The 16,301-nt window shown below is 30.9% G+C and overlaps 1 long non-coding RNA gene across 3 annotated transcripts; it reads right to left on the reverse strand.

Moving 5' to 3' along the window:
- Positions 1-262: 262 nt before the first annotated feature.
- LOC142611171 (uncharacterized) lies at positions 263-14,382 on the reverse strand. 3 transcript variants are annotated; one of them, XR_012839969.1, is made up of 4 exons: positions 14,187-14,353; positions 13,944-14,032; positions 11,554-11,676; positions 263-403 (listed from the first exon to the last, which is right to left on the reverse strand). It is a non-coding gene; the product is annotated as an uncharacterized LOC142611171 (long non-coding RNA). The 3 variants fall into 3 exon arrangements; XR_012839970.1 differs by lacking the exon at positions 263-403 and having other exon boundaries at positions 11,390-11,676; positions 13,944-14,062; positions 14,187-14,382; XR_012839968.1 differs by lacking the exon at positions 263-403 and having other exon boundaries at positions 11,390-11,676.
- Positions 14,383-16,301: the final 1,919 nt, after the last annotated feature.

Consider the following 16,301-nt stretch of genomic DNA (forward strand, 5'->3'; position numbering starts at 1 on the left):
TGGGCATCTAGGCGAATACATTCCTGCCAAGAAAAGTAGAAAATCCGAGGAAGCAAAATTCCAAGAATTTGACTAAAAAAACAAGTCACAATATTGACTAGAACTCAAAAATTTTGAATACAATCCAGAAGGGTTGGCTTAACGATTTTTAAGACCTCATGATATATATTCATGAGATTCTGAATATAAAACCTCTTACCAGTATTTTGGAGCCATCTCATGAAATTTTTCTTTGTAATAACTTGATGCATATATGGCAAGAGATTACATACACTAAAAAGAATAGTCAAATACTCGAAGAAATCTTAATATCCTCGTTAAGTAAAAAAAAAAGACTTCATTGAATAGAACCATATATGTAGCTCACTTCTTAAAACCACGACAGTGCCAATAGCATCCTATTCTGCAAAGTATATCATTAATTCATTATTCATGCGTTCAGGTTGTAGATATGAATTAGTATAATTTGAAAATGCGTAATGCTTCTTTACGAATTTATTCATTTTTTATGTGCATAGAACAATCAACAATGTATTTAAAATAAAGATTTCAAATTTAAAATTCACGCTCTATAGATGTATATACCCAAGTGAGAGAACAGCATAAAAGCCAACTCTTGTTCTAGAAAAGTATCATAAAGTGCATTATGCAGAAGGGAAAGAGTAATTGACTCGTAAACCGAAGATTCAGATATCAAAAATCCTCATTAATTAAAGTCGATCAAGTTAGGTACAAATCTTACTCACCTTTTGTGCATGTTTTTCTTCATTCCATGGATTCTTTATTTAAAAACATTATGAAAATAAGGCAGGAGGAAATTTCTTTATGCATACTGGTCGCATATGTAATATATGAAAAGAGTGGCTTGCTATGGTGGTGATGGGTGATGTAGAATAAGAGTTTGATTTTGGAGAGGGAGCCTTAGAAACGGCTACCACATCCAAGGAAGAGAGCAAAAAGATAAAAACAAAAACAATGTATATATGATACCCATTTAACTAATAAATAATTAAATTTTATTTAAAGAAGGAAAAAACCTAATTTAATCAGAATTTATTTAGGATTGGGTTGCTTTGTCAAAAAATGCAAGATATATATATATATATATATATATATATATATATATATATATATATATATATATATATATATATATATATATATATATAAAGAAATTAAAATTAAAATTAGCAACTTTCTAGATAATAATTTTCTAATTTAATTAAAGAAGATTAAATACAATTTAATCACAATGTTTTAGAGTTAGATTTCTTTGTCCAACAAAAAAAAAAGTTTCTAATTAATTTAAACTAACATAGTTTAATCCTATTTATAACTCTATATATACACACATAGATACGTATGCACACACACACAGATGAAGCAAAAAACATATTGGCTTCTAAAAATTTATGTGGAAACCTTAAAATAATTCAATAAAAATTAAAGAATTTAATTATATATAATAAAATACTAATTGCACATTTTGTGTCAAATTTCTACATGGCACAAGATTGATTAAATTTTATTATCAAGGAATGGAATATTGATATATTTATATATCGTTGAAAACTCAGAATAATTTAATTTAACTCATCACTATATAAGGAATAGATTCATAACATCGTAAATTATTGGATCAATTATAATTTGCCCTTTGTGTTTTGACCCTTTCACGATCTAGTTCTCAAAGTTTCAATTGCTACATTTAAATTTAAAATTTACATAAAAATGAAATTGTTTTTCATTAAAAATAAATATTTGCTCACTCATGCAACATGTGTGGAATTTCTCTCTCTCTCTCTCTCTCTCTCTCTCTCTCCACACACGCACACACACAAAGCTACAATTTGGCTAAGATCACCAAGGACTCACCCTCCACCAATCCTCGTGGTAGAACAGATAAGAGTAAACTACATATTTAGTCCTTATCTCTTAAAGTATATTTTAATTTGATTTCTAACCTTGATTTAGCTTCTAACCTTTTAGTATTGCGTCAATTTAGCTCTTACCGTTATTTCTTAGATGAAAATTGTTGATGTCGCTAACGGCTAAAATAAAAAATTAGTTTTCACGCCAATAATTTTCATTCAAGAAAAAACAGCAAAGACTAAATTGATATAATACTAAAAATTTAGAAACCAAACTAATATAATTAAAAAGTTACGAACCAAATGAAATATAGTATAAATGATAGGGACTAAATAAGTAATTTACCCAGCATATAAACTATCCATATAAAAAATGAATTTTATTTCTTCATGCAAAATTTTTGTGTTGTTGGATTTAAGTGATAACCCAGTTTTAATGACTTTTTTTTTAGTTATTCTACATGTTTGAAATTTAAACCCTACCTCTAAGCACAATTTTTTTTTTTTATAGGGGGGCCCTATAAAAAAAATAAATAAATTGTGCTGTCTTTTCAACCAATCGAAAATAGATGCTTAAATTATTAGATTAATTTAACTTTTAGTTCAATTGACTTAGCGAAAAGAATTTGTCCCATGGTCCGTGATTCCTACTCTTATTTAGGTAAACTAGATTAAATTTTGATAGTAAGATGGGCCATATAATTAACACCTTCAAATTTGATTCACTAACCGCCAAAATATTTCTCAAAAAATATTATATATATATATATATATATATATATATATATATATATATATATATATATATATATATATATATATAATTGTAGACTGTTTCCCTGTTCATGAGAATATAGATGGGATGGTTGATCCTGTTTCTTATTTGTTTTGATTATCAGATAATCTGCTTCGCTGAAAACTAAAGGGGCCCGTATAAAAGATAAGAAATACTTCAGAAAGGCGGAGTAATCTATCAAGAGTTTTATCATTTAATTGACATATTTTGGTATTTCAAAATCCTCCATTTTTCCAATTATCAAGTTTTATATAAAAAATAAATAAAAAACGAAGAAACCAGGGAAAAAAATTTAACAAACTAAGCATGCCCTGACTCTAAAGTCTAAACCAAACTCATAAAAAGGGATAAAGTTAATTGCACTCCATTAGGCCTTGGTTTGGCATAAATGAGTATTCACTTTGGCATGACCAAATCCAAAACTAATGGCAAAAATGACTCAATGGCATGAATTTGAGTAAGTTGTTCACCTAGCTCATCAGCAATTGTGGTGTGGGGTTATAGCCAATAATGATTATGGTGCTACTATGATTACACTCAAATAGAAAAGCCACACTCATCACTCTTTCCAACTATTTTTAAAAATAAAAATTAATAGATAAATAAAGCAAATATGTGATAGCTAGATGCTTGCTTGTTGCGTGCATGGCAGGCAATATATATATAATTGGACATTCACTACCTAAAAGCTTGCAAAAAGACAAGCGTCTTTGCCTGCATTGACTTTGCATGAGAATTATGAAAAAGATTCCAAAACGTTATTTATATTAAATATATTTAACCAATTGATCTCTCTTGGAATGAGTCTTGAAAGAGAAAATTAATTTCTGGATAGGTTTGTTGGGCTACCTAATTGAGTTTTCAAAACTAAGTACAACAACACACGCTTCATATCTCTAATGTTTGATGAATATTCTCACCTAAACGATTCGCCGTTAAAGTTTGTTCTTCCTATATGTTCCCATCTTTCATATTATCTTTGATCCTACTATCATAATATCTTATTTATCATTTATTTTGATAATTATATCATTATAACGAAAAGGAGATTTAAAATTTTTAATCCTGACATTTCTATTAAAAACATTAAGAAGTGTCACTTAAATTAAGAGACTTGGCGCATTAAACAAAAACTTCAATGCAACGTCAGTCAAAATGATGGAAAATGTTCATAATGAAAATGTTCAGAGATAAACCAAACTAGCAGTCAATTATTGCAAATGTAGTGGTTCACAAGCTGCAGTACAGTTTAGTAGTTAGATTAGATGAGACCCATTTGTACTATGATGCCCCTTCAATTATCGAATTCAAAAAAGGGCAATAGGTTGTATATTCATGCGTGTGAGCTTATACAAAAATAAATGTGAGAGTAATGACTACTAATAAGAGCTTAGGAGTAGGATGGGGACACTGGCTAAGGCAAATAATTGATGTAGTTGAGTTGACTAATTATTTCCTCATACAAAAATCATAGATGGATAAGAGGCACATGTGAGAGCTATACTCAATTTTATAGTGTCATGATAATATCAAGAGCCACGTTAGAGATTTTCCCTCTATATAAAAATAAAACACGTCTAAATCTATACTCAATTTTATAACATGTTTTTATGTAAATTTATAATTTGATTACATTGCTTGCACATAATACTATAAAAAGTAACTATATGGAGGTGTGACTTGATGATAAGAATTTTTATCTTAGCACTTAGAGATAAGCAATTCGAGTAATAGCCCCAACATATCTCATGTGATACACATGATATTATTTATTACTGTCACATTGGATCAATAAACCCTCATCGGATACCCCATTTTTTATTAAAAAAAAATTAGAGACTATTAAAAGCATAAACCACAATTCGACACTTGTTGTAAAATGGATGGATTCTAGTGTGTCATTTTCCAAAAATTATTGAAAAATGTGTCATGAGGCAGACTTGTGTGGTGGAAATTGGCTAAATGGGATGTGGACTACGAAACCACCGATTTAGTCTATGATATTTGGGTTATTGGGCCCACGTATTGGGTTAGGCCGTCTCGGCTATTCATTTGATTGTTTGAACGTAAGAATCAGGATTTGTGCTTCTTGGCCCAAACAACTAATCAATCATGTCATCATGTACCATCCAGACTTCTCTATTGTGACTTGGAAAGCTAAAAATTTAATTTAGTGTGTTTTTTGTGGTTGACTTTTTAGGCGCTTGCATAAATTTTTATTTCCTCAATTATATTGCTTGGGGTTATTATTTTAACTTTAATTCTCACATGGACTTCAAGTCTATCGTATTTAGTGGTGCGTTCCTGAAATATTTTAAAGGAACTCTTTGAAATGGAATCTGATTTTTTTTAATGGTGTTTGACAAGGTCCATTTTGATTTCCTGGATGATTTCATGGAATTTTTGCGTCAGCATGGTGATGCTTTTACCTTTGTTTTAGGACCTGTTAGATCAGGTTGAAAATATATACTATCAAATTGGTTTATTATGAGATTTATCAGGTTGTTCTCCAGATTGAATATATATTTTTTTTTTTTATTGGGCTTTTTTTCTTAATTTAGAAAATTGAAAGAAAAACAAAACCACATCAACTTGGGACTCTTAAAGAAAATTTTCTAATGGAGTTACTGAATTGAATTAAGTTAAAAGTTGAGAGGATTAGATTAGGAGTGTCAATATTCGACCCAACTCGCAAACACGATACGAACCTGACATGAGTTTTTTCGAGTTAGGGTTAGGCCTTAATGGGGTTTGGGTCATAAACGGGTCGACCCAAAAGTGACACGATAAAAAACGTGTCATAAGTGGGTTAACCCATGTAACCCGCAATAAACACGTTTGACAAATTAATTTATTTGTGTCAACACGAAATGACCCACTTAACACAACTCGTTTAACTCGTATAACAAATAAATATTCATTTTATTTTAGATTTGTCAAATACCTTTTATATCCAACATATATTTTAAATTTAAAAAAGAAAAGTAAGTAATTACAAAAATTTACAAATGATATAATTGAAAATTGAAACTTTACAAACCCTAGATCTCTAAACCCTACAAACCATAAATCTATAAACCTTTTTATAAATATCTTTTTCTTCTTCTTTTCCAATTGTACTACTCTTCTCAAGCCAAATTCTCAAACTCAAAGTGTCAACTCTCAAACCGGTTATTGGTCTCTCTCTCTCTCTCTCTAAAGTGTATGAACTTCATTTGGAAGGTAAAGAACTTATTTTTAGATGAATGTTATATTTTTGTTAAACTATATTTTGAATGTGGGTTGAAGACTTGAAGTGTATGCACTACTTTTGGGATGTAAAAAAAATTATTTCTAGATAGATGTTATATTTAATATTATGCAGGTTGAAATGAGTTGTGTTACATTCGTGTCAACCCAACACGACTCGTTTATTAAGCGTGTCAAATGAGTTGGATCAAGTCAACCCACCTTATTAACAGGTCGGGTTAGGGTTAAAGGATTATGACACGATTCTTAAATGGGTCGGGTTAGTATTGAGTCATTTAGTCGAATACCCTTATCTCAACACAACACAAACCCGGCACGTTGACTCAAATTAACACCCTTAGACTAGATTGAATGCAATTGAATTGTAAGCAAAGTTGAGTGTTAGCGTAATATAAATGAGAGAATTGGTAAAAATGAACAAACCTAATTAATTGAATTTTTTTAAAACAAGATTAAACCTAATCATTTTTATTTCTCAAAAAAATAAAATCAAGATTCATTTTATTTGGAAAAATCGGTATTCATTTAATATTACATTGATTTATTAAAAGAAGGGGCGAGTTTTAATTAATTTAAACTAACACATACATCGGAAGTGTGGACTTTGAAATGTGATTAAAAATGTGTTAAACACCCAAACTCGCTTCATTGAATAGTTCAGCCTCCACTCATATTATTGGGTCATTTTCAATTATGGGCTTTGGGAGAACCTGCTTTTCATAATCCATAATCTTGAAACATTAAAATTAGTTAAATGCAGTGTGGACTACATGATTTGTTTATAAGATTAATTTATTATCATACTTATTAGAAAATAAATTAGTTTGTAAGAGAATTGTTTAGAATATATAGTCTTGTAGTGCAGGTTTATAATTAAGAATGTGTCATTATTTAATTTTGTTAAATAAATAAGTTAAAGGCCATATAGGTCACTTAAGGGCCAAATAATATTCTTATAACAAAAACAAAAAGCAAAAAGAAGGGGCCAATAATATAATGATAATGGGATATAAAGCCTAGCCCAAACAAATGTATATAGCGTTGAAAGCTAGGGAGCAACGGACTATTGGGTTTTCAATATGTTAGAGAAGAAGAAAAAAAAAATAGATTGTAGGTTAGGGACAATCAACTGGTGACAAGTTTGATTATCAATCATGTAATTCACGGTAAGAAGCAGAAATCATGAGACATAAATTTTCATTATTGATTTATTGGTTTTTCGACTGTGATTGGGTAGGAGTCTTGGTATGATCGATCCTTCACCACCGGCTAAACAAAAAGTCATTCCATGCATTATGGATTGGACCAACCTAGGAAAAGGTTCTAAACGAGTTTTTACATACAAGCATAAGGTAGATTTTCACAAATTAGAACGTTACACCTCCCAATGGAAGGAGCATTGTATTGATCTAAGTGATGAGGAACAAAGTTTATACTAAGCAATAGGGTGGTAGATTCACCAACGACTACCCATGTAAGTGAAAACTTATGACATGAATGGCTATTAATTCCTAATTGGAGTTTAGTCATTTCCAATGGATTCGCCACTAGAAGAAATATCGACCCACTTGACCCTAGGTAAACGGGATATATCATGTAATTATTGTTTTTAAAAATTTGGTAATGTGAATAATTTACTTTTTAGATCAAATAAACTTGTAAATAAAATGCCAAGAAAAATTCTAAAATTTTTACTTTTTACTTTTTGTTCCTAGTTAAATATTAATAAATATAAAACTACATAAATAAAATGTTGTTTAGAACAAATTATTGGCATTCTAAGACATGATGGAGGAATTCTTTAAGAGCAACCCCTAACTACTAAGACAATTAAAGGGATCATGTTAAATTTAGTTTACTAAATATACATTTTTCTAGTAACCTAGCAACTTTAAATTATCGGTTGCATTTTTTATATTAAAGGATAGAAAAATAAATATAAAAAACCATTTAAAGCCTTAATATATATATATAAAGCTTCAATCAACAAAAAAGAAAAGAAAAAAAAGCTAGTCAAACAATTTTACAACATTTTTACAAATGGTTGTCGGTCAACTTCTTACGAGCTCTCATTTGGGCCACCTAATAACATTTTTTTTTACTAATAATCTCTCAACACATCAACAGTTTGTAAAAGTTTTTGTAAGAAAAAAATTTATCTCTAGTATTTTCCAAAAAAAAATTAAATAGGTTTGATTGTAAAAAGTTAAAATAAGTTTTGAAATTCTTTAATTCTTGCCTTGAAAAAAAATTATACTTTCTTTATAAAGAATAATAAAAAAATATGATAACACAAGCTAATGAGTAGCCCAATAAGCCCAACCCAATAACCCAGCCCACTAAAGATAAAATAAGCATTTATCCATGAGTAGGTTCATAGGCTGAAACTTACCATTTTCTGGTTTCACCACTGAATATAAGTACATACATACATACATACATATATATATATATATATGAGTGTGTATATATACATACATAATCATTATTCTCTCATAATTGTTAGTACTTGATAATTGATACCATATTGAAAGCTCGGATCTTATGGTTATGGCCCAAAGTCTAGGAACTAATAGCCAAAAAAAAGTAAAGAAGAAAGCTAGGTAAAAGGCAGTGTTTGTTAACAAAATTCTAGTCTTGCTCCTAAAACGTAAAAAGGATAAAAGTATATTGCAAATTACTCCCCGAAAGCTTTGTGTGATTTAGATTTTACACCTTGAAGTTTCAAATTTTGAAATTTAGCCCCTAAGGTTTGAGGGAGTACGGATTTTACATCCCCAAATTCTAAAACTTAAGGATATAAAATCTAAACATTCTAAAACTTTAGGGAGTAAAATCTAAACACCCCTAAAATTTAGAGGTAAAATTCAAATTCTAAAACGTTAATGTGTAAAATCCAAATATTCCCAAAATTCAAAGAGGTAAAATCCAAATTCTGAAATTTTAAAGTTTAGAGGTGTAATTTACAATTTAACCAAAAAATAATAATCAATAATTATACCAAGTTATTCAAGTGATTATGAACTCTTTGCTGGATGTGGAGTTCTCTTGCTTCTTTTGGAAAATGAATAGGCTTTTACTAAGGTGATTAAAGATAACATCTTTCCATCAAAATTAAGCTTATAAATATAAATTTAGGTGGACATTTGTACTAGGAAAGTTTTTAATAAGTGATTGAATCTTTTCAAAGGGACAGTAATGCCAATAAATTTCCTTTCAAAGTGTTTAGCTCAGAAATGAGGAGATTTAGTCAAGTTTTTAAAGTAAAAAAGGAAAATCCATAATAGGAAAGTAATTTTTAAATTTATAATCGAAAAAAAAAATTATATAATTTTCCAAAGATGATATATATATTTGGGCTGAGAACACTTTCGAGTAAAATGAAAAAAAAAAAAGAAAAAAAGAAGAGAGAGTAAAATACTTGAGTGCTAGGCCCAACCCCAACCCACCAAAGCCCTTCAGGTCTGGTGGGCAGATCGGGTTTTGCAGCCCAACCCAGAAATACTGGGCAGTGTACTCATAAGCAGCTTTGCCTCCAAAAAAAACACTGGCGATTCGAAAAGGAAAGAGACAAAATCCAAGAGAGAGACATCGAATTCCAAGGACGGAAAGAATGGCAAAAGAAAAGGTCAGTACTCATACCACTAAACTTATTTCTCATCCCCAAACTTATTTCTTATATTCCCCATTTTAGAGACTCAATTTGTGTAGTGAAAACCTAAATATTCAATCTCTCTCATCCTAAAAATTTTTCTCGTAAATTGTGTTATGAAGATGCTTAAATTTGTGTAGTGAAAACTTAAATATTCAATCTCTCTCATCCCTAAACTTCTTTCACATAAACTGTGTTATGAAAATGCTTAAATTTATGTAATAAAAACCTAAATATTTAAACCATATACAAATACGACTCGAAATTTTATACTGCATCTCTTTTTTGCAGAAAAATAAGAAGGTTGAAAAGAAATTCTCTTTGGTAGCAGCATTGTGCAAACATTGCCAACTTTATTGGGACAATGTGTCATTGGGGCAATTGTTGCAACAGGACAAATGTTTACATGCATGGTAAGTTTTTTACATTTTTAGTATATTTCTGACAAAAATACAATGATCTTACATTCTTTTTTTTTTTTAGGGGTATACCTGGTACAGTAAAGATGGAAGGAGCAACAACTATAGGGATTCCATGGAGACCAGCAGAGCAGCCCAGAAACATGCTTGTTCTAGATGAAAGGAGAAAGAGTGTTTTGCAATAAAATCTGAGAAACTCAATTTGTGGAACAAGCATGTTTCTGGGCTGCTCTACTAGTCTCCATGAAATCCTTGCAGCTGTTGTTCCTCCCATCTTTACTGCACCAGGTATACCCCTAAAAAGAGAAGAAGAATGTAAGATCATTGTATTTTTGTCAAAAAATATACTAGAAATGTAAAAAACTTACCCTACATGTAAACATTTGTCCTAGTGTTGCAACAATTGCCCCAAGGACACATTGTCCTAATAAAGTCGGCAATGTTTGCACAATGCCGCTACCAAAGAGAATTTCTTTTCAACCTTATCTTTCTATAAAAAAGAGATGCAATATAAAATCTCAAGTCGTATTTGTATATGGGTTTGTATCTGGTTGAATATTTAGGTTTTCATTAAATAGATTTAAGCATTTTCATAACACAGTTTATGAGAAAGAAGTTTAGGGATGAGAGAGAATATTTAGGTTTTTATTACACAGATTTAAGCATCTTCATAACACAATTTATGATAAAGAAGTTTAGGGGTGAGAGAGATTGAATATTTAGGTTTTCATTACACAGATTTAAGCATCTTCATTACACAATTTATGAGAAAGAAATTTAGGGATGGAAGAGATTGAATATTTAGGTTTTCATTACTCAGATTTAAGCTCTTTTTTTTATAAGTAAACAGATTTAAGCATCTTCATAACACAATTTATGAAAAAGAAGGGATGCAAGTTCTAACCCAAGTGGACAGAAGCAAAAGAGTGGTGGTTAAATCTGATATAGGTTTTTTGGCTTTTTTGGAAGAGATTTCCTGGAGGCAAAGATTTAAGGCGCTACTTATTAAAGAAGGTGATAATAACACTCGCTTTTTTCATAGACTTGCTAACTCTCATAGGCGAACCAATCAGATTAGGGGGGTGTAGGTTGAGGGGGTTCTCTATGAGGATGAGTATGAAGTTACAAATCAGGTAGTGGATTTTTATAAGAAATTAGTGTGTCCAATTTCCCATTCATCTCTCTCATTTCCATCCACAGTTGGAGAACTCCAACTGCCACGTGTTGCAGCCAGCAAGGGTGGTTTGGTTTTTTTTGGTGATGATGGGACCAATTTCTTTTATTGTGTATAAGGTGGTGTTTTTTTTTTCCAATGAAATTTTGATCTGTGTGGTAATGGTAAGTATCTTGGTTACTATTCCTTAGTTACTAGTTTGAAAAAAAAAAAATTATGATCCGGATAACAACTAAATCAAGCACTCAAAGCCCACATAAAACTATGAACATGGCTCGGAAATATTAAACAGACCCAGGATCATCTTTTTGCAATGAATCCAAATTATAAATTATAAAATAAAATAAAAAAAGGTGATAATACTGAGTCCCAAAAAAAAAAGGTGATAATACCTGGAGAACGTTGTTTTGATTCCAAAAGATCGCCCAGCTAAATCAAGCATCCAACAAAGATATTGTTTGTAGATGCTAACTTTTTTATCCTTTAAGTCTTCAAATTGTTGAAGTTTGCAGCTCCTGTAAAAGTTGCAAACTAAAAGCTAATCTTAAATATGATTTTTTTCCAAGCTGATCTAAGATGAAAAAAGAATAGATTTTTTAGCTGATAGGAATTTATAAGTATCCCAGATAGTTTTCTTCCATTTTATTAGTTACATAGCTATATGTCATATTGGTAGCTAGTGTGTGTATATATATATAAAATATAAAAGTTTAGATGTAAGAGATCACCATCCTTGTTTCTCTCTCACTCTCTCATAGTCTTTAGTAATTTGGTTTAATGATATTCACTATTTTATTACCCATTTGAAGTAGGCATTAAATCGTTTACCATAGAATAACTTTTAAATAATTGACTCTACTCAATAACACTAACCCTTCAAAATAACCACAATACTACACGTATGACTAAAATGATTCAAATACTTTGGTGTGCCTAATATGATCAAAATATCTTCAAAACCTCTAAAATTACCAAAATACCCTCCCTAAACACGCAAAATTCATTGAAAAGTTCAAAAAGATTGAAATATCTCTAAAACCATTAAAAAGACAAAAGTACACATAAATTCCTAACAGTCTCATCCTTCCTTCCCCTTTCTTATTCTCCTTCTATTTTTCTGCTTGCTGGGTTGGAGACCGTGTGCTCTAAGAATTAACCTATTTTCAATTGACATTCATCCTGGAAAATAAATATATATTTACTTTGTAAAATGTAAGAATTTTTGGGCCACAGTGATTTATGGAAACAAGCCATTATTGATGATGATGTGGGTGAGAGTGACCCTAGATTGATGATAATACATATATATTTTTCAAGTCCATCTGAATTGAATCTAGAAATTTGACAATTGTAGTTTTGTACTTTATCAATAGTAATGAAATTATTATAACCAGTTGCGTCATTTTTTCTCTAATGCCAAAACTGTGTTCTAAAAACTTCTCTGGTTGAATTGATTTGACACTATGGAACCAAACCAAAGATCATGGTTTATTAAATTATTAGTAGTTTAGTACCGATTGACGGATATATGGGAAGAAGAAATAATGCCAATATAATGAGGCACAGAAACAATCATGGGTATTGCAGTTGAAGGTCGGGTGTGACAGATTAGGAATTTTAAGGTAAAATTGTGCAGTTGCTGCATGATTATTTGTGATAGCGCTATAAAAGTGTAGGTAGTGTTGTATCTGCTTTCCCTGGTTGGAAGCTTGTGTTCAGGGGGAACCAAAATTTGAACTTAGGAGAGGCCAAGCTTAACGGAAGTTCAACTTTTATAGGTTGTGTTCTTTCAAAAAATATTTTAATGATTTTTATAAATTAAAACATTAAACACTAGAGATTGGCAACACTAAGGATATGTTTAGATACCACTTATTTGCTGAAAATTTATTGCTGAAAACACTATAGTAAAATAATTTTTAAAGGTGTGAATAGTGCTGAGGGACTCAGAAAGAGAAAGAAAACTGTGTTTTGCTGACTTTTGTGGGTTCGTGAACAGTACCCATAGACCCACAAACAAAACGCAGCGGCACAGGTTTGCTGAAAAATATCAATCCAAAAGCATACTAAATCAACACTAGAGATTGGGTAAAAAAATGGTTGAGCTTTTGTGATTTGAGATTTTATTGTTGGTATTTGTGTTGTTTAGACCGGATTTTGATTTGTCAGTTGTTGGCTTTTTTATTTGTCTAAAGGGAATTGTTGTTATCCGGATACATGATTTGTTTAGTTGGGTCTTTTTGATTTGTTTGAAGATCTGTTTTGGTTATTCTTGAGACAATTGGGCAAAAGGGTAGGCCAGATCATTTGCCCATATTTTTTTTTGGGGGGTTTCAAGGGACAATTTGTAAATTTTTTGGGTGAAGGGAGGCCAAGAATAGCAATCAAGGGTGAAATGTTCAAACTTTTGTGTACATACATATACATGGTTCCGTCCCTGCTTGTGTTTGCAGCCTGGGGTTTTGAACTTTTGTTGTTCAATGATAAGAATCTTACTCATCAAACAGATAAACACATAAATATATAATAATAATAAAAACGAAAATAATGATTGATTTCAAAACAAGAATGAGAAGCAATAAAATTTTAGGGGGTAAAAAACTAATAAAGGTGACATCTTTAACATATAACTAGGAAAAATTAAAATCTGGTTTTAGGATTTAGAGTTAAAATCTAGTAAATATGACAATAGTGATGCAGATCCAAAAAAAAATGATATTTTTAACATGAAACTGGATAAAGAGGTTAAATTGAAATACATAATAAAAAAATAAAAAAGTACCTTGCGAACTAGATCTGCAAAGGAATAGGACGATCGTGACTGGGTTTGTAGAGAAAAAGGAAGATCCATGCGATTTGGAGAAAGCGCAGCTTCAAAAGGGTAGGATTTAGAATTAAAATCTAAAAAATATGACAATAAAGAAGAAGAACCACATAAGAGAAACCAAATAAAGGTGATATTTTTAACATGAAACCGGATAAAGATGTTAAATTGAAATACATAATCAACAAAAAAAAAAAGTACCTTGCGAACTAGATCGTGACTGGGTTTGTAGAGGAAAAGGAAGATCCATGTAATTTGGAGAATGAGCTGTTTCAAAAGGGAGGTGCAGAGAGAGTCTAGAAGAGAGTAGAAGAAACATCATAATTCGTACTAGCCTCACCTTCCCGCGTGCAACGACGTTTTTTTTTTGGGGGGTTCTATTTTGTAAAAAAAAAAAGTTGCGTTTTTATTTTATTTTATATATATAATTTTTATTTTAAAATTTTAATTTATAAGTAAATAAAGTAATTTAAAAATTAATAGAAAAGTGATCTTATTTTTAAGGTAATATTTTAGTGGGAGTTAGAGTTACAGTTTTACCAGATTGTCCTATAATTTTATCTCTATTTAAACATAAGAGTATAGAAGTATTTTTGAACTAAAAATTAGCAATCCAAACAAGGAAAACTTCTTAAATAATAGTATAGAATATAATATGTTAAAAAGGAAATAAAATAATAGTAATAAATTAAAATACAATTAAATTTAGGTTTTATGCACTTTCAAAAATAAAATTAGGTTTTATCGCCTTCAAAAAAAAAAACAAAAAAATCAAAATAGGTTTTATCAAAAAAATAATAATTAATTAATTAGGTTTTTGTGTGGTGGTGACACCTCGATTTAGGTGTCTGACCTAAACATTGTTCAATGGAGAGAATCTCCAACGTTGACTGTGCCTAATATGGGTCGGGTTGTACCGAAACTGACCAACAAGTCATTACCGAATCCCAAAACCAGTCCCAATTGGGCCAATCCCTTCCTACTCAAAAATATTTTTTGAAAATAAAAACTAAGTAATTTTTTGGAAGCCCAAATGACGAACCTCATGTGCCGGCCCATTGACCCAATTATTACAACTACTTACATAATTACGAACGGTCAAACCCACAAATTCACTCTCTCAAAAAAAAAAAAACCACAAATTCTTAGGGAAAAGTCTATGATTACAAAACCTTTTACAACTTCTTTTAACAACTTCTTATCATAGGTCTGACGTGGCAGAGCATGGTTGATGAAAAAAAATAGTAAGTTCATGTATAAGTGATGTTTAATCACTCATTGTCTACCATGTTATAACTATGACATAAAAGTTGTGAAATAATTTGTAGTGTTAGGACTACTTAATTCTTAAAAAGTTAAAAGTATGTTTGGCTCCAAGTACATTTGAGATATTTTGCTTTAACTCGTTATGTGATGATTGAAAATATCATTCATGTGTAATTTTAGTCATATTACTAATTAAGAGTGTCCAAAAAAAACCATGACCCAACCCACCCGCCCAACTCGTCCGATCCGGCCCAAGAATCAACCGACCAGACACCGGTGATGGTTAGCGGTGGGCCTCTGCCTCCAGAACCTGAAAACGGCGGATCGTTGGCAGGTTTTCTCCCCAAAACCCGAAGAAACCCAACCGAACCGAGATATGGAGCATTTCCCGACAAAGTTTTTCATATCCAGTGAGATCTCAACCATTTCCTGCAAGATATTAGCTAGATCCATGGAATCTCCACTAGATTTGTCGAGATCTCACTAGATCTAGCGAGATCTCGCCGAATCTAGTGAGATTTTTCCAAATCCAGTGAAAATATCACCAAAATTTCTCCGATTTCACCGTTAACTCACCGGATTTTAGCTGATTTTCAGATCTCCAACTCTAACCGAACCAATCGCCATCCGTTGAAGGTTGGATCCGCCCGATCCGATCAACCAATCAAATCAGCAGCAGGTTGAAATTCTGACCATTCGATTTGGTCGGGTTGGTTCGGGTTGGGCACAAACTCGACCCGTAGACAGACCTACTATTAATAAGTCATGTAATTTGTTTAAATGTTACACATAAATAATCTTATAAATTGCTACATAATGAGTTGAAAAAGATAGATTCAAACATATCTTGAGAAAAACTTTATACTTTCTAAAATAAGTAAAATGGCCAAAATTTCATTTGAAGTTTTGAACCTCTGAAATATTTAAATACACCATAAGTAATGAAATTTCAAAATGACCAAAATACTTTGAAAGCCTCCCTAATAACCAAAATGCCCTTTAAAATTATCAAAATAGCATTGGAATCTTTAAAATAATTTAAGATTATTG

The sequence above is a fragment of the Castanea sativa genome, chromosome 9, assembly GCF_040712315.1.
Source record: "Castanea sativa cultivar Marrone di Chiusa Pesio chromosome 9, ASM4071231v1".
Lineage (NCBI taxonomy): Eukaryota > Viridiplantae > Streptophyta > Magnoliopsida > Fagales > Fagaceae > Castanea > Castanea sativa.